Consider the following 18,379-nt stretch of genomic DNA (forward strand, 5'->3'; position numbering starts at 1 on the left):
ATGTCCGTAGGGCTCCGAGACAGGATTGTGTTGAGGCACAGATCTGGGGAAGGGTACCAAAAAATGTCTGCCGCATTGAAGGTCCCCAGGACCACAGTGGCCTCCATCATTCTTAAATGGAAGAAGTTTGGAACCACCAAGACTCTTCCTACATCTGGCCGCCTGGCCAAACTGAGCAATCGGGGGAGAAGGGCCTTGGTCAGGGAGGTGACAGTGAAGCATGGTGGCAGCATAATGCTGTGGGGATGTTTTTCAGCGGCAGGGATTGGTAGACTAGTCAGGATCAAGGCAAAGATGAACAGAGCAAAGTACAGAGAGATCCTTGATGAAAACCAGCTCCAGAGCGCTCAGGACCTCAGACTGGGGTGAAGGTTCACCTTACAATAGGACAATGCAGGAGTGGCTTCAGAACAAGTCTCTTAATGTCCTTGAGTTGCCCAGCCAGAGCCCGGACTTGAACCCGAACATCTCTGGAGAGACTGAATATATCCAAACTGACCTCGCCATCCAACCTGACAAAGCCTGAGACGATCTGCAGAAAGGAAAGGGAGAAACTCCCCAAATACAGGTGTGCCAAGCGTGTAACGTTATACCCAAGAAGACTCAAGGCTTTAAACGCTGACAAAGGGACTTCAACAAAGTACTGAGTAAAGGGTCTGAATAGTAATGTAAATGTGATATTTCCATTTTTTATATACATTTGAAAAGATTCTAAAAAAGCTTTTGCTTTGTCATTATGGAGTATTGTGTGTAGAATGATGGGGGGGTGGGGGGGAACTAAGGCTGTAATGTAGCAAAATTTGGAAAAAGTCAAGGGGTCTGAATACTTTCCGGAAGCATTGTATACAACAACAAATTCTAACAATTTCTTTAAATGACTAGGGCCTATGGGTTTTCCTGGACTCGTTATGTTATCAGGAATAACTCTTGACCCTAGGGATGGATCGAACATCGTAATTGTTGATTGCCTGCCCCACACTGTAGTCAGCAGTGTGCCATAGCGCTGTGTGGCATGGTCCTCATGATTTGTGTGTGTGTGCTCGTATGTGTTCTTCTTGTAGAGAACCTGTTCTCGCTGCTGCCAGAGTACGTGGTGCCATACGCCATCCACCTTCATGGAAAAATTTACCGATAAATTGCCCAGAAATGCCGTCATTGTACGAAAAGGGGCACACCTCCCCACACCAATGAGCAAAAGCATATATTGTTTACCTTAAACAAAGGATCAGTGTGGTTTCATGAGATAACAAATTGATAGCATACATTGAAGGCTAAATTGTAATGGAGATGTAAAAAATGTGCAACTCAATAACATACATAAGCCTACATAAGTACAGTGCCTTGCGAAAGTATTCGGCCCCCTTGAATTTTGCGACCTTTTGCCACATTTCAGGCTTCAAACATAAAGATATAAAACTGTATTTTTTTGTGAAGAATCAACAACAAGTAGGACACAATCATGAAGTGGAACGACATTTATTGGATATTTCAAACTTCTTTAACAAATCAAAAACTGAAAAATTGGGCGTGCAAAATTATTCAGCCCCTTTACTTTCAGTGCAGCAAACTCTCTCCAGAAGTTCAGTGAGGATCTCTAAATGATCCAATGTTGACCTAAATGACTAATGATGATAAATACAATCCACCTGTGTGTAATCAAGTCTCCGTATAAATGCACCTGCACTGTGATAGTCTCAGAGGTCTGTTAAAAGCGCAGAGAGCATCATGAAGAACAAGGAACACACCAGGCAGGTCCGAGATACTGTTGTGAAGAAGTTTAAAGCCGGATTTGGATACAAAAAGATTTCCCAAGCTTTAAACATCCCAAGGAGCACTGTGCAAGCGATAATATTGAAATGGAAGGAGTATCAGACCACTGCAAATCTACCAAGACCTGGTCGTCCCTCTAAACTTTCAGCTCATACAAGGAGAAGACTGATCAGAGATGCAGCCAAGAGGCCCATGATCACTCTGGATGAACTGCAGAGATCTACAGCTGAGGTGGGAGACTCTGTCCAAAGGACAACAATCAGTCGTATATTGCACAAATCTGGCCTTTATGGAAGAGTGGCAAGAAGAAAGCCATTTCTTAAAGATCTCCATAAAAAGTGTTGTTTAAAGTTTGCCACAAGCCACCTGGGAGACACACCAAACATGTGGAAGAAGGTGCTCTGGTCAGATGAAACCAAAATTGAACTTTTTGGCAACAATGCAAAACGTTATGTTTGGCGTAAAAGCAACACAGCTGAACACACCATCCCCACTGTCAAACATGGTGGTGGCAGCATCATGGTTTGGGCCTGCTTTTCTTCAGCAGGGACAGGGAAGATGGTTAAAATTGATGGGAAGATGGATGGAGCCAAATACAGGACCATTCTGGAAGAAAACCTGATGGAGTCTGCAAAAGACCTGAGACTGGGACGGAGATTTGTCTTCCAACAAGACAATGATCCAAAACATAAAGCAAAATCTACAATGGAATGGTTCAAAAATAAACATATCCAGGTGTTAGAATGGCCAAGTCAAAGTCCAGACTTGAATCCAATCGAGAATCTGTGGAAAGAACTGAAAACTGCTGTTCACAAATGCTCTCCATCCAACCTCACTGAGCTCGAGCTGTTTTGCAAGGAGGAATGGGAAAAAATGTCAGTCTCTCGATGTGCAAAACTGAGAGAGACATACCCCAAGCGACTTACAGCTGTAATCGCAGCAAAAGGTGGCGCTACAAAGTATTAACTTAAGGGGGCTGAATAATTTTGCACGCCCAATTTTTCAGTTTTTAATTTGTTAAAAAAGTTTGAAATATCCAATAAATGTCGTTCCACTTCATGATTGTGTCCCACTTGTTGTTGCTTCTTCACAAAAAAATACAGTTTTATATCTTTATGTTTGAAGCCTGAAATGTGGCAAAAGGTCGCAAAGTTCAAGGGGGCCGAATACTTTCGCAAGGCACTGTATGTAACTGATGTATGGTGTTGAATAGTGTTCTATTTAATTCACACCAATGCTTTCACAGACTAGGGTTGGGTGATATTACGATAGTATTGACGATGACTGACAGCCAGATAGCCTAGCGGCGCGTTGGTCCAGTAACTGAGGAGTCTACGTGAAAATCCTGCACTAAGGCACTGTTGAAGGAATTCTAAATTCCTCTGTTTTAATTCCCAATCAAAATTAAACACTCTGTCGATGCATAAGGGTGTGTAAGACCCTTACGTTATAAGAATGGACAGAGCCCCGGTCTTAAAAGTCAAGTACACAGCCTTTAATTCAAGAGAGTACTGAGTTCATACACATTTTACCACAGGTTATAAACTGAAAATGACGTCAGCGTTTTCTAAATGTTCCGTCTCTTCTTGACACTGGTAGAAAGGCTCTATAGATCTCAAGCCTTCCCTCCTCGCCTAGAGCCAAGGTCAGTCAGTGTAGATAAGCATTCTAGACAGTCTGGAGATAGTCCGTCCCTACCATCTGGAGATAGTTCATTCATTTGTACAAGTAACAGACCGTCATTGTTCCAACTTTTGCCCATGTTCACACACATCCGTTCCAGTACCAAGGCTGTGTCTCAAGCCTTCCCACATCAGTCTCCCTACCAATTTAATATAATTTACGAGTCAAGGTTTTCTTGTGTAGATAAGCATTCTAGCCAGTCTCATTCATTTGTACCAATGAACAGACCGTCATTGTTACTAAACTCTTGACCACATTCACTTCAGTACTGGGATCAGATAAGAAAATGTATACATATACAGACATTTAGTATTTTGATTAGTGCATATACAGTAACATAATTGTATTCGGATTTGTCAGTCCTGATTGAAATGTATACATAATTAGTTATCATTGAAAAAATTCCCTTGACAGGCACTTACTAGCCAATAGGGTGTGATAACATTGTCCAACCCTAACACAGATAGGGAATACAGTATATAGAGCAAGGATGGGCAACACCATAGACTACGGCTGGGTATTTTACAATATCCACACTATGCATGCCCAAGTGGCTATTGGAACAATAGCAGTACCTCGGGTCTGCGCACCCCATTTTGAGAACCACTGCTGTCTTAGGCTACAGTATATCAAAGTCTATTATTGGTTAAAATCAGTTCGACGAGTACAAATTAATAACATGTATGCCTCATGTTCCTCACAGGCAAGTGTGTCTACTTCTAAAGAAGGAAGCCAATCAGTATGTAGTTGACGAGAAGGGGCAGGACCCACTCGCCATTGCCATAGAGACAGGACACGCCGATATTGTGACCCTGTAAGTAAATCTACTCAATGAAATGCAGGATAAGTGGCCGTTTTGTGGTAGTTTGTTAATGCCCTCTATTTTTTGGGGACTGTCTTCCAGACTACAAATAGCTCGTGTGAATGAAGAGATGAGAGACTCAGGGGGATTCTTTGCGTCTATGGGTAAAATTCGCTATGTTGATGTTTAATAAAATGCAGATAACTTAATTTGTTTCTCACCTGTACCCTTTACACTTGTACCTGTATACGAGTTGAAAATGGCAGATTTGGGCACTGATAAGTACCTACATTGGAACGCAGTGGCTGTACAGTAACATGCTATACATGACATCGGAGCTCAGGGTCTCCGCTTCACATTGCTGTATGGTTTTTCAAGGACAGTTTTTCTGAACTTGAGCACTGCACATAACAAGAAGTTGCCCCCATTCCTCCTGCTAATTGGGCAACTTTTGCAAATGTTTTGTCTGAGTGAGGGAAATTCTGTAAATTAAGAGGACTCTGTATTTTGAAAGATGAGACGTTGAGGATTATAATAAATATCACTTTGATGTCATACAAGCAAGCAAACACCTGTTAATCCAATTGTGCACTTCACATTTCCCTATCATAAGTCTCTCATACACAGTGTCAACATTTATGATCATTATGTTCGATTGTACAGTTACAAGATGAGCCGATGTGAACAGAATGAGCCGATGTTTGTCTATTGTGAAGAAAATTTGCCGCGGAACATGCACCTGAATGCACGCATGACTCTTTTAGGATTGTATTTTATAACTTTTTTTTATAACTTTTTCCAACAAATCATGTTGGAAAAATAACAAGGTTTCAAATTATGCCCACCTGACCCAGACTGCCATTTATAATTTTTGCCATTTTTGGATTGTGTAAACAACAACAGTAATTGTGTGATGGATGGGATGCAGGGCTCTGTTCAAAACAACTACAAGTGTGCTTGCTCTACTTCCTAAACAGCACAGCTAAGAGAGCTCAAAAAATAACCTTATAGTTGAAGACTGTTCTTTGATACATAAAAGTGCATTGAAATTACTGTGCATACTTTGGAGAGTTGTGTGGTCACTTCGAGACACCAGTTAGTCCTCTCACTCAAACCCTTGTCATTGTTTTGTCTTATATTGCACCTACCACACATTTTCCAGAAATATTCTTATCATGTTACAAAATGTATCCAGAGTATTTTCAGATTTTGTTATCAACAAATGTGGCAAAAAGTACAGTAAATGTAAAATGCACAGAAAACAGTCCTGCAATGAACTGTTGTGTTCTCTACTTTGGTTGAATAATTTCCCATAATTTTCAAACTGTTCCCTTTCAATTGCTGCCATGCTTATACATATGCTTTTCATATTTATTCTGTAAGAAACATTTCAATTTAGCCCCATCCATATTGGCCCGATTCCCACAGAGTTGCAAGTCATAGTGATTTCCAGTGTTGAAGTGAACACATCGACCCAACAAAGTCTATCTAAACTATGTGGGTAAATATTGTTCTTTCACCTTCTGTGGTATCTGTCTGTAAATAGGCCATGGTGGCGAAGTAATTACAATATAGCAATTAAACACTGGAATGGTAGATCGGCAGAAGATGAATGTGCAGGTAGAGATACTGGGGTGCAAAGGAGCAAAATAAATAAATACCAGTATGGGGATGAGGTAGGTAGATAGATGGGCTGTTTACAGATGGGATATGTACAGGTGCAGTGATCTGTAAGCTACTCTGACAGCTGGTGCTTAAAGCTAGTGAGGGAGATGTGAGTCTCCAGCATCAGAGATTTTTGCAATTCCTTCCAGTCATGGGCAGCAGAGAACTGGAAGGAAAGACGACCAAAGGAGGAATTGGCTTTGGGGGTGACCAGTGAGATATACCTGCTGGAGCGCGTGCTACCAGTGAGTGCTGCTATGGTGACCAGTGAGCTGAGATAAGGCGGGGCTTTACCTAGCAGAGACTTGTAGATAACCTGTAGCCAGTGGGTTTGGCAACGAGTATGAAGCGAGGGCCAACCCACGAGAGCGTACAGGTCGCAATGGTGGGTAGTGTATGGGGCTTTGGTGACAAAACGGATGGCACTGTGATAGACTGCATCAAGTTTGTTGAGTAGAGTGTTGGAGGCTTTTTTATAGATGACATCACCGAAGTCGAGGATCGGTAGGATGGTCAGTTTTACGAGGGTATGTTTGGCATCATGAGTGAAGGATGCTTTGTTGCGATATTGTAAGCAGATTCTAGATTTAATTTTGGATTGGAGATGCTTAATGTGAGTCTGGAAGGAGAGTTTACAGTCTAACCAGACACCCAGGTATTTGTAGTTGTCCACGTATTCTAAGTCAGAGCCGTCCAGAGTAGTGATGCTGGACGGGCGAGCAGGTGCGGGTAGTGATCGATTGAATAGCATGCATTTAGTTTTACTTGCGTTTAAGAGCAGTTGGAGGCCACAGAAGGAGAGTTGTATGGCATTGAAGCTCGTCTGGAGGTTAGTGAACAGTGTCCAAGGAGGGGCCAGAAGTATACAGAATGGTGTCGTCTGCGTAGAGGTGGATCAGAGAATCACCAGCAGCAAGAGCAACATCATTGATGTATACAGAAAAGAGAGTCGGCCCAAGAATTGAACCCTGTGGCACACCCATAGAGACTGCTAGAGGTCCGGACAACAGGCCCTCCGATTTGACACACTGAACTCTATCAGAGAAGTAGTTGGTGAAACAGGCGAGGCAATCATTTGAGAAAACAAGGCTGTCGAGTCTGCCAATAAGAATGTTGTGATTGACAGAGTCGAAAGCCTTGGCCAGGTCGATGAATACGGCTGCACAGTAATGTCTGTTATCGATGGCGGGTATGATGTCGTTTAGAACCTTGAGCGTGGCTGAGGTGCACCCATGACCAGCTCTGAAACCAGATTGCATAGCGGAGAAGGTATGGTGGGATTCGAAATGGTCAGTAATCTGTTTGTTAACTTGGCTTTCGAAGACCTTAGAAAGACAGGGTAGGTTAGATATAGGTCTGTATCAGTTTGGGTCTAAGAGTGTCACCCCCTTTGAAGAGGGGGGTGACCGCGGCAGCTTTCCAATCTTTGGGAATCTCAGACGATAGGAAAGAGAGGTTGAACAGGCTAGTAATAGGGGTTGCAACAATTTCGGCAGATCATTTTAGAAAGAGAGGGTCCAGATTGTCTAGCCCGGCTGATTTGTAGAGTCCAGATTTTGCAGCTCTTTCAGAACATTAGCTATCTGGATTTGGGTAAAGGAGAAATGGTGGGGGCTTTGGCGGGTTGCTGAGGAGGGTAGTTGACCGGGGTAGGGGTAGCCATGTGGAAAGCATGGCCAGCCATAGAGAAATGCTTATTGAAATTCTCAATTATAGTGGATTTATCGGTGGTGACAGTGTTTCCTAGCCTCAGAGCAGTGGGCAGCTGGGAGGAGGTGCTCTTATTCTCCATGGACTTTACAGTGTCCCAGAACTTTTTTGAGTTAGTACTACAGGATGCAAATTTCTGTTTGAAAAAGCTTGCCTTAGCTTTTCTAACTGCCTGTGTATATTTGTTCCTAACTTCCCTGAAAAGTTGCATATCACGGGGGCTATTCGATGCTAATGCAGAACGCCACAGGATGTTTTTCGTGCTGGTCAAGGGCAGACAGGTCTGGAGTGAACCAAGGACTATATCTATTCCTAGTTCTAAAGGGGCATGCGTATTTAAGATGGTGAGGAAGGCACTTTTAAAGAATAGCCAGGCATCATCTACTGACGGGATGAGGTCAATGTCATACCCCGGCCAGGTCGATTAGAAAGGCCTGCTCGCAGAAGTGTTTCAGGGAGCGTTTGACACACTCTGAGGGGTGGTCGTTTGGTCGCAGACCCATTACGGATGTAGGCAATGAGGCAGTGATCACTGAGATCTTGATTGAAAACAGCAGAGGTGTATTTGGAGGGTGAATTAGTTAGCATGACATCTATGAGGGTGCTGTGTTTGCTGATTTGGGGTTGTACCTGTTAGGTTCATTGATAATTTGTGTGAGATTGAGGGCATCAAGCTTAGTTTGTAGGATGGCCGGGGTGTTAAGCATGTCCCAGGTTAGGTCACCTAGTAGCACGAGCTCAGAAGATAAATGGGGGGCAATCAATTCACATTAAGGTATCGAGGGCACAGCTGGGGGCAGAGGGAGCTCTATAGCAAGTGGCAACAGTGAGAGGTGAATTTTTAGAAGTAGAAGCTCAAATTGTTTGGGTACAGACTTAGATAGTAATACAGAACTCTGCAGGCTATCTTTGCAGTAGATTGCAACACCGCCACCCTTTGGCAGTTCTATCTTGGCGGAAAATGTTATAGTTAGCAATGGAGATTTCTGGGTTTTTGATGGTTTTCCTAAGCCAGGATTCAGACACGGCTAAGACATCTGGTTTGGCAGAGTGTGCTAAAGCAGTGAGTAAAACAAACTTAGGGAGTAGGATTCTAATGTTAACATGCATGAAACCATGGCTTTTACGTTTACAGAAGTCAACAAATGAGAGCACCTGGGGGTGGGAGTGGAGCTAGGCACTGCAGGACCTGGATTAACCTCCACATCACCAGAGGAACAGAGGAGAAGTAGAATAAGGGTACGGCTAAAGACTATAAGAACTGGCCGTCTAGCATGTTCAGAACAGAGAGTAAAAGGAGCAGGTTTCTGGGCACGGTAGCATAGATTCAAGGCATAGTGTACAGACAAAGGTAAGGTTGGATGTGAGTACATTTGAGGTAAACCTAGGCATTGAGTAATGAAGAGAGAGATATAGTCTTTAGAGATGTTTAAACCAGGTGATGTCATCGCATATGTAGGAGGTGAAACAACATGGTTGGTTAAGGCATATTGAGCAGGGCTAGAGGCTCTACAGTGAAATAAGACAGTAATCACTAACCAGGACAGTAATGGACTAGAGAGATATTAGAGAGAGGCATGCGTAGCCAAGTGAACATATGGGTCCAGTGAGTGGTTGGGCTGGCTGGGGACACAGCGATTCAGACAGTTAGCAGGCTAACACGCTAACAGTTAGTAGGCCGGGGCAAAACAAGCTAGGAGCTAGTAGACCGGGGCAAGCTAGCAGTTAGCTGGCCGGGTTAGCAAGCAAGCCGTTAGCATGGGCTAGTAGTTACAGACCGGGCAGGTAAGCTAGCAGTTAGCAGGCCGGGGCCGGCAGCTAGCAGTTAGTAGACCGGGGCAAGCTAGCAGTTAGCAGGCCAGGTTAGCAAGCTAGCAGTTAGCAGACCGGGCAGGCAAGCTAGCAGTTAGCAGACCGGGTTAGCAAGCAAGCAGATAGCAGGGGCTAGAAAGTTAGCCTTTGGGGGACGTCGCAATGGGGGTAAGTCTGTTTTTACCTCTTCGTGCGGTGACGTCAATAGACCAGTCGTGGAATTAGTAGGGTCCCAAGTAGCTCTAGGTAGCTAGCAGGCCTAGCTGGTTAGCATAATGGACCTTCAGCGGGCGTCGCGCCTGAGGGGCCTGTTGGAGTCCTCGGGCAGATTATATCGGTATTCCGGTCGTAGGGGATCTGCGGGGTTCCATGCCCCGTAACGGCTGTAGAAGGGGTCCGGATATTGTAGACCAGGAGTATACTTCGGTGGTAGCACAGGAGCCCTGGCCGGGCTATCTTCAAGCTAATTGGTGCTTGTTCTGGGATGGTTTGCGGTAGGAATCCGGGGATAAAATAACAGGTCCATTATGCGCTGGTTAGAGTTAGGTTGTTCGAACTGACGAGAGCTTTCCGAGCTGAAGGTTAGCTGATGACCGCTGGCAATGGTTTGCTGACTGATAGTAGTTAGCTGGCTAGCTTCAGTAAGGGATTCCGGATCCGAAGTAAATATAAATACTTTAGGGAAAAAAAGCAGATCCACGCCACATTGGGTGAGGCGGGTTGCAGGGGAGTATTTAGATGTTGAGGTTTAGCAAAATATTTTAAAGGATATGCGAGGAAAAAGATGTAAAACGATATATACAAGGGACAGGACAAAGACGTCTGACTGCTACGCCATCTTGGAAACTGACTAAGCGGTGTCTCAGATGTTTTCCATTCTTCAAGTGATCCCCCCCTTTAGGAACTCTTGCAGGCCAGTAGCCTTGTCACACATTGCATCCTCATTGATGGTCACAATAAGGGGCATTTTTGGGGGGCATTTTACCTGCAGTGTGCCTGCTGCCTTCTGGATCTCTTCACGCAGAGGTTGCCTTTTTAAAAAGGAGACAACGTAAATCTTTTAGATTATCTGTGTCCTTTCTCCATGCTTGCAAGTAGTTCATAGCCATAATGAAGAATGATTGGGATATTTTGAGAAAGCTCTCTTTAGACATGGCTCTATTTTCCTCTAGCTCTCTCAGAAGTCCTCTGACCAAAACTGGAATGAAGTTGTCATCACGTCTTGCAGTCAATTTTGCTTCAACATTTCTCAGAATTACAGCGGACTCCACAGCACAGTGGTTCTGGCCTCCAAGCATCTTGATCGTGTCACTGAATACAATCAAGTTTCCATGGACAAAGGCCAGCCGAAGTTCAGTCAGTGGATCTTCAAACATTGTTCGCAGGACATCAGGGTATGTGTCTTCAGAAATAAAAAAGGATTTCAATGGCACATACATTTTCAGCACTCTTTCTAGAGCAGGGAGCATGGACAGCCAGCGAACATTGCTGTGTCCTAAAATGTTATGGTACTCCTGGCCAACAAACTCACAAAACCCTTCAGTCTTTCTACTCTGACGGTGAAAATATGAACATACCCAAATATCTTTGTGAGCAGATACTCAACATCATATCCAAAGCTGTTCTGGCTGTGATATGAATGATGTGGGCAGGAAATCGCCTCCCGCTGCAGAATATTTTTTACTTTGGTATGGACATTGACCCTCCCCAGCCTATTCAGTCCTCCAAAGTTGGTATTTGTTGTCGACTGAGAATGTTTTCCAGGTTACATTTTTGGATGACCACCAGGACCTGTTTCTCCGTTCAATTCAACAAAATCAAGCAGTTTTGTTTCCACAGATGTGCTGCCATCATATATCTTACAATATCTGACTAATATCTACTATTGGCAGCAGCTTTACATGTCCATGAATGGACACATCAATGGACGGGGACACAAATTCAACCTGGTCTAGGTCCTGTGTTACCAAAGTAGTTGCCCATGTTGCTAACACGTTACTCACTATGGCATCACATTTTGTCCTAGCACATGTAAACTTTGGCTCATAAAGCATCCATGTCAGTTGTGCTGTGAAGTCCATAGATCTGTTTTTATTTTTTATTTTTTTTATTTCACCTTTATTTAACCAGGTAGGCTAGTTGAGAACAAGTTTTCATTTGCAACTGCGACCTGGCCAAGATAAAGAATAGCAGTGTGAACAGACAACACAGAGTTACACATGGAGTAAACAATTAACAAGTCAATAACACAGTAGAAAAAAAGGAGAGTCTATATACATTGTGTGCAAAAGGCATGAGGAGGTAGGCAAATAATTACAATTTTGCAGATTAACACTGGAGTGATAAATGATCAGATGGTCATGTACAGGTAGAGATATTGGTGTGCAAAAGAGCAGAAAAGTAAATAAATAAAAACAGTATGGGGATGAGGTAGGTAAAAATGGGTGGGCTATTTACCGATAGACTATGTACAGCTGCAGCGATTGGTTAGCTGCTCAGATAGCAGATGTTTGAAGTTGGTGAGGGAGATAAAAGTATCCAACTTCAGCGATTTTTGCAATTCATTCCAGTCACAGGCAGCAGAGAACTGGAACGAAAGGCGGCCAAATGAGGTGTTGGCTTTAGGGATGATCAGTGAGATACACCTGCTGGAGCGCGTGTTACGGGTGGGTGTTGCCATCGTGACCAGTGAACTGAGATAAGGCGGAGCTTTACCTAGCATGGACTTGTAGATGACCTGGAGCCAGTGGGTCTGGCGACGAATATGTAGCGAGGGCCAGCCGACTAGAGCATACAGGTCGCAGTGGTGGGTGGTATAAGGTGCTTTAGTGACAAAACGGATGGCACTGTGATAAACTGCATCCAGTTTGCTGAGTAGAGTGTTGAAAGCAATTTTGTAGATGACATCGCCAAAGTCGAGGATCGGTAGGATAGTCAGTTTTACTAGGGTAAATTTGGCGGCGTGAGTGAAGGAGGCTTTGTTGCGGAATAGAAAGCCGACTCTAGATTTGATTTTCGATTGGAGATGTTTGATATGAGTCTGGAAGGAGAGTTTACAGTCTTGCCAGACACCTAGGTACTTATAGATGTCCACATATTCAAGGTCGGAACCATCCAGGGTGGTGATGCTAGTCAGGCGTGCGGGTGCAGGCAGCGAACGGTTGAAAAGCATGCATTTGGTTTTACTTGCGTTTAAGAGCAGTTGGAGGCCACGGAAGGAGTGTTGTATGGCATTGAAGCTCGTTTGGAGGTTAGATAGCACAGTGTCCAAGGACGGGCCGGAAGTATATAGAATGGTGTCGTCTGCGTAGAGGTGGATCAGGGAATCGCCCGCAGCAAGAGCAACATCATTGATATATATATACAGAGAAAAGAGTCGGCCCGAGAATTGAACCCTGTGGCACCCCCATAGAGACTGCCAGTGGACCGGACAGCATGCCCTCCGATTTGACACACTGAACTCTGTCTGCAAAGTAGTTGGTGAACCAGGCAAGGCAGTCATCAGAAAAACCGAGGCTACTGAGTCTGCCGATAAGAATATGGTGATTGACAGAGTCGAAAGCCTTGGCAAGGTCGATGAAGACGGCTGCACAGTACTGTCTTTTATCGATGGCGGTTATGATATCGTTTAGTACCTTGAGCGTGGCTGAGGTGCACCCGTAACCGGTTCGGAAACCAGATTGCACAGCGGAGAAGGTACGGTGGGATTCGTGATGGTCAGTGACCTGTTTGTTGACTTGGCTTTCGAAGACCTTATAAAGACGGATGGATATAGGTTTGTAACAGTTTGGGTCCAGGGTGTCTCCCCCTTTGAAGAGGGGGATGACTGCGGCAGCTTTCCAATCCTTGGGGATCTCAGACGATATGAAAGAGAGGTTGAACAGGCTGGTAATAGGGGTTGCGACAATGGCGGCGGATAGTTTCACAAATAGAGGGTCCAGAATGTCAAGCCCAGCTGATTTGTACGGGTCCAGGTTTTGCAGCTCTTTCAGAACATCTGCTATCTGGATTTGGGTAAAGGAGAACCTGGAGAGGCTTGGGCGAGTAGCTGCGGAGGGGGCGGAGCTGTTGGCCAAGGTTGGAGTAACCAGGCGGAAGGCATGGCCAGCCGTTGAGAAATGCTTGTTGAAGTTTTCGATAATCATGGATTTATCGGTGGTGACCGTGTTACCTAGCCTCAGTGCAGTGGGCAGCTGGGAAGAGGTGCTCTTGTTCTCCATGGACTTCACAGTGTCCCATAACTTTTTGGAGTTGGAGCTACAGGATGCAAATTTCTGCCTGAAGAAGCTGGCCTTAGCTTTCCTGACTGACTGCGTGTATTGGTTCCTGACTTCCCTGAACAGTTGCATATCGCGGGGACTATTCGATGCTATTTCAGTCCGCCACAGGATGTTTTTGTGCTGGTCGAGGGCAGTCAGGTCTGGAGTGAACCAAGGGCTATATCTGTTCTTAGTTCTACATTTTTTGAACGGAGCATGCTTATCTAAAATGGTGAGGAAGTTACTTTTAAAGAATGACCAGGCATCCTCAACTGACGGGATGAGGTCAATGTCCTTCCAGGATACCCGGGCCAGGTCGATTAGAAAGGCCTGCTCACAGAAGTGTTTTAGGGAGCGTTTGACAGTGATGACGGGTGGTCGTTTGACTGCGGCTCCATAGCGGATACAGGCAATGAGGCAGTGATCGCTGAGATCCTGGTTGAAGACAGCGGAGGTGTATTTGGAGGGCCAGTTGGTCAGGATGACGTCTATGAGGGTGCCCTTGTTTACAGATTTAGGGTTGTACCTGGTGGGTTCCTTGATGATTTGTGTGAGATTGAGGGCATCTAGCTTAGATTGTAGGACTGCCGGGGTGTTAAGCATATCCCAGTTTAGGTCACCTAATAGAACAAACTCTGAGGCTAGATGGGGGGCGATCAATTCACATCTGTAACTATGATTGTGTCGCATAGTGTGGTATGCAAAGACACCCTCCTGCACAGCTAAACCATATTCTTCTTGGGAAGGCTCTACCTTCTTGAAGAATGTGGTGACAGAGTGCATACCAACACGGGCAATCAGAGAGGCTTTATGCTTTTTCGTCTGCTGATGTTCTACCACTGCCGTTCTTCTCCGGCTGCCAATTGAAAGAGAGGAATTACAACCATTCTATCGTCTTGACCTGAGCGTATAAATGGAAATTCTCTCATCATGTTTTTCATAAAAAGTGCATTTCCGCTTCTTGGAAAGAGTCATTGTATCTCCTTTGTCTGCTCTTCTTCACTCTCCTTGTGTCACTCTTCTTACTCTCTTAACTTTTTCTTCTCCTTGAATCTTTCTCCTCTTTTCTTCACCCGTCTTCCTTCCTTTGCTTCTCTTCACCTTTCCACCTCACTCTTCTACACTCTCCTTGTTTCACTCTTTTTACTCCCTTATTTGTTCCTTCTCCTTCCTCTCCAACCTGAATTAATAAATAGCATACTATTAGATAAAATACTTTGGTTAACAGATTCCCATTGCTTGCCTCATTTTTGTATTTTATCTCAAAAACATTGTTTGGAATAATACATTGGCAGGCTCTGCAATCATATCTTTACCTTTCCTCCTCTGTCTCCTTCACTCTTCATCCTATCCAGTCTTCCTCCTCTCCACTGCTAATGTTATCCATGAACATTTCTAAATATATTTTCACGCAACTTATTATAATGCCAAACCATTAAAATTGTAATCTACAAAAATATTCTCATAATTAATTGTGCATTCATTTAATATAATCATATATTCAAAATAGCCCGCATGTTTACATGTGAACGTTTTTTAAACCTAGCTACCATAACAGTAGCTAGCTAACCTAGCTAGCTAACTTAGTCTACATAGCTAGCATAGCTAACCTAGCTAGCATAACCTATTTAAAACCTTATAGAGCAGATCATCCATCTATATAATAAATTGTGACATTATAACATCACTAGCTAGTATCTCAAACGATTGTAACTTACTTACCTGGCTTGAAAATAAGTTTGTGGTGATGTTGTGGATTCACTTGATACTTGCTAGCTTCTGGCCGAGTTTTCCACAGCAGTTTTCTTTAAAACTATCGCGAGCAAGTAGTTGGTAGAAGAAGAAGAGTGAATGAAGCTGCTATAGCGAGCAGCCCCCTCTGTTGGCCTAAACAAGCACAGTGCGATTGAGACATCAACCGGTAGGCTCTGCTGCCAGGTCTTTCTTGCCAAGTGGGGAGGTGCCAAGATGGCGGCTTGAACAGATGCTATTTTTACCGAGCTCCATACCAAACTTCAGAAAGATTGTGAAAAAAACAAGTTTACAGTCATTACTATTACTGTTTTTATTTGTTAAAGATATAAGACCTTTCCTGTGACTGGAATATGGATCATTTATTTCGGCATGTCCATGCAAAGTCGTGACAAAAAAAGAAAGGAAGAAGTTAGCCGTTCTATTGCTAATCAACAAGAGCGAAACGTGCTTATAGACAACTGCCATAACTATGCTTGGCCTATGGATAAAATCATGCTTTCGAATGCTGTTGAAGATGATGAATTCCCCTCTTTACCGGTTACTCCGTGCAAACCTACACCCTCCAAAAAACCCAACATGAACTCTGACATTGTGGCTACCCTCTCCTTACTCATCAACTCCAGGTCTGACGCCATTGAGAAAATGGTAGGCGCAAACAGTTTGAATGACGAGACAGAGGCATTGATGCGAGTAACCAGTCTTGTTCAGTACATCACAATACATCCAGGTATCTTAAGCACACTGGTAAAACACAAGAGTTGCAGTAATGAACATTTACCAACAGATGGCATCACTGTGCCATCTTACACCCATAACGTCTTCCCTTTAATAAAATATGACAGGAGGTGTCAATTCACTAACAAAACAAACCTAGTAATAATTTCCAACATGAGCAGTTTAGTATTTGTTCTTCTTTTTTCTCAGGTAACAACAACACATTTTGATATTCTCTTCACTCTTCACTTCTGTCTGTCAACAATCCCTGATGGGAAACCTACAGATTAAGTATTTTTGGTGGCTGGGACAGACGCCCGCAGCGTGAAAAGACAGGGAGCTTGTCTGCGAGGACTGCGGGTTCCCACACAGGCGTGTCACCTGACTGTCTAAGGGGAGTATTGATGGGCAAGGGAGCGGCCAACCTGTGATCCCCTGGCTCTTCGCCCAGTGCATCAGGCCCCATGTGACTTGCTGGGGTTCCGTCTTTTGTCATGCGACCCCTTTGACCATCAGGGTTCTGAGTACGTGCTGGCTCAGCAATCCGAAGGTCAACCCTGTTACGACGGTATAGTGATCCATTCACTTCGACCAAGTAGGAGAGTGGGGCCACATTCTGTACACAGGATCCGAGTCTCCAGAGGCCCGTCCGGTCCCCTGGTAGTGGCTTCATTCGCACCGTTTCACCCACCCTGAGCTCAGGTTAAGTCTTTTGCTGATTTGTCGTAGATGAACTTGGAGACCTGTCTTCTGTGACATAGCTTCACCAGCACGTCTGTCACCACACATGGCTCCAGGAGAGTGCTGGCTTTTAAGCGCTGTGCCATGAGGCGCTTGGCCGAGCTGCTATCAATGCCTTCCGTCGGGGTATTGCGCCACTGCAGGATTGCTTTCCAGGCATCTTTGCCCTCTCGCAGAGCCTTTTTGCAGAATTTCTTTGCGATCTTTACTGTGGACTCCGCCTTCCCATTAGCTTTTGGATGTCGTGGTGAGGAAGTGACGTGCTCAAATTCCCATCCTGCAGCAAATTTTCGGAACTCAACTCCAGAGAATTGGGGTCCATTGTCTGAAATTACCCTATCTGGCTGGCCATAGCGGGCAAACTGAGTCTTGCAGCGTTTGATCGTTGCCTCTGCTGAGAGGTCGGGGAGGAGGTCAATCTCCCGAAAGTCAGAGTAATTATCGACTACCAGCAGAAAGTCTTTGCCACTGTGCTGGAAGAGATCTAGACTTACTATCTGCCAGGGGCGCATCGGTAGCTCGTGGGACATCATCGTCTCTCTCTGTTGCTCAATGGCATATTCATTGCAGATTGTGCATTTACTGACATAGTCTTTGATTTCACTCTGCATTCCTGGCCAATACAGTGTGTCACATGCTTGTCTGTAACAGGCCTCACCTCCTATGTGACTTGAGCACACACGCGCCAACATCTCAGGGCGCAGAGACCGGGGAATAATGACTCTCTGACACTTGAATATTACTCCGTTTTGAACACTGAGCTCCTCCTTGACTGGCCAATATTCTCTGACGGCTAAAGCAGTTTCTTCCTTGCAGTCGGGCCAGCCCATCAGAATCACAGACCTCAATGCCTGGAGTTGCTCATCCCTGTCTGTGTGCAGTCTGATTTGTATAAGGCGCTGGTCCGTAACATTGAGGTAGTCAGCCCGGTTGATGTGTTCAACATCCACTTGCTCTGTTTGTAAGCTGCACACTGCGTGTTGTTCATGCATGGAGCGTGTGTGAGTGCCTGATGCAGTAGCCCTGCTGAGCGTATCACTCACATACATCTCTGGCCCTGGCTTATACACCACCTTGAAGTTGTAGTTTTGTAGGGCCAGTAGCATGCTCTGCAGTCGTTTTGGGGAATTCAGAAGAGGCTTCCTGAATATAGCAATAAGGGGCTTGTGATCTGTCTCTGCGGTAATATTGTCCGCCCGTACAGGTAGTGGTGGAAGCGTTGGCATGCAAACACAATGCTGAGGCACTCCTTCTCTATCTGGGCATAGTTCTGCTCTGTTGGGGTGAGTGCCCTAGAGGCGAATGCCACAGGCTGGCCCTCCTGCATGAGGCAACAGCCAAGTCCATACTGGCTTGAGTCACTCTGTATCGTGACAGGTTTTGACACATTGTAGTATCGCAGTACAGGTGTCTGGGTGACCAGTTGTTTTAATTCCCTCACCGCTGCGTCATGTTTTGGGAGCCAATG

Source organism: Oncorhynchus mykiss, chromosome 15 (genome assembly GCF_013265735.2).
Source record: "Oncorhynchus mykiss isolate Arlee chromosome 15, USDA_OmykA_1.1, whole genome shotgun sequence".
Taxonomy (NCBI): Eukaryota; Metazoa; Chordata; class Actinopteri; order Salmoniformes; family Salmonidae; genus Oncorhynchus; species Oncorhynchus mykiss.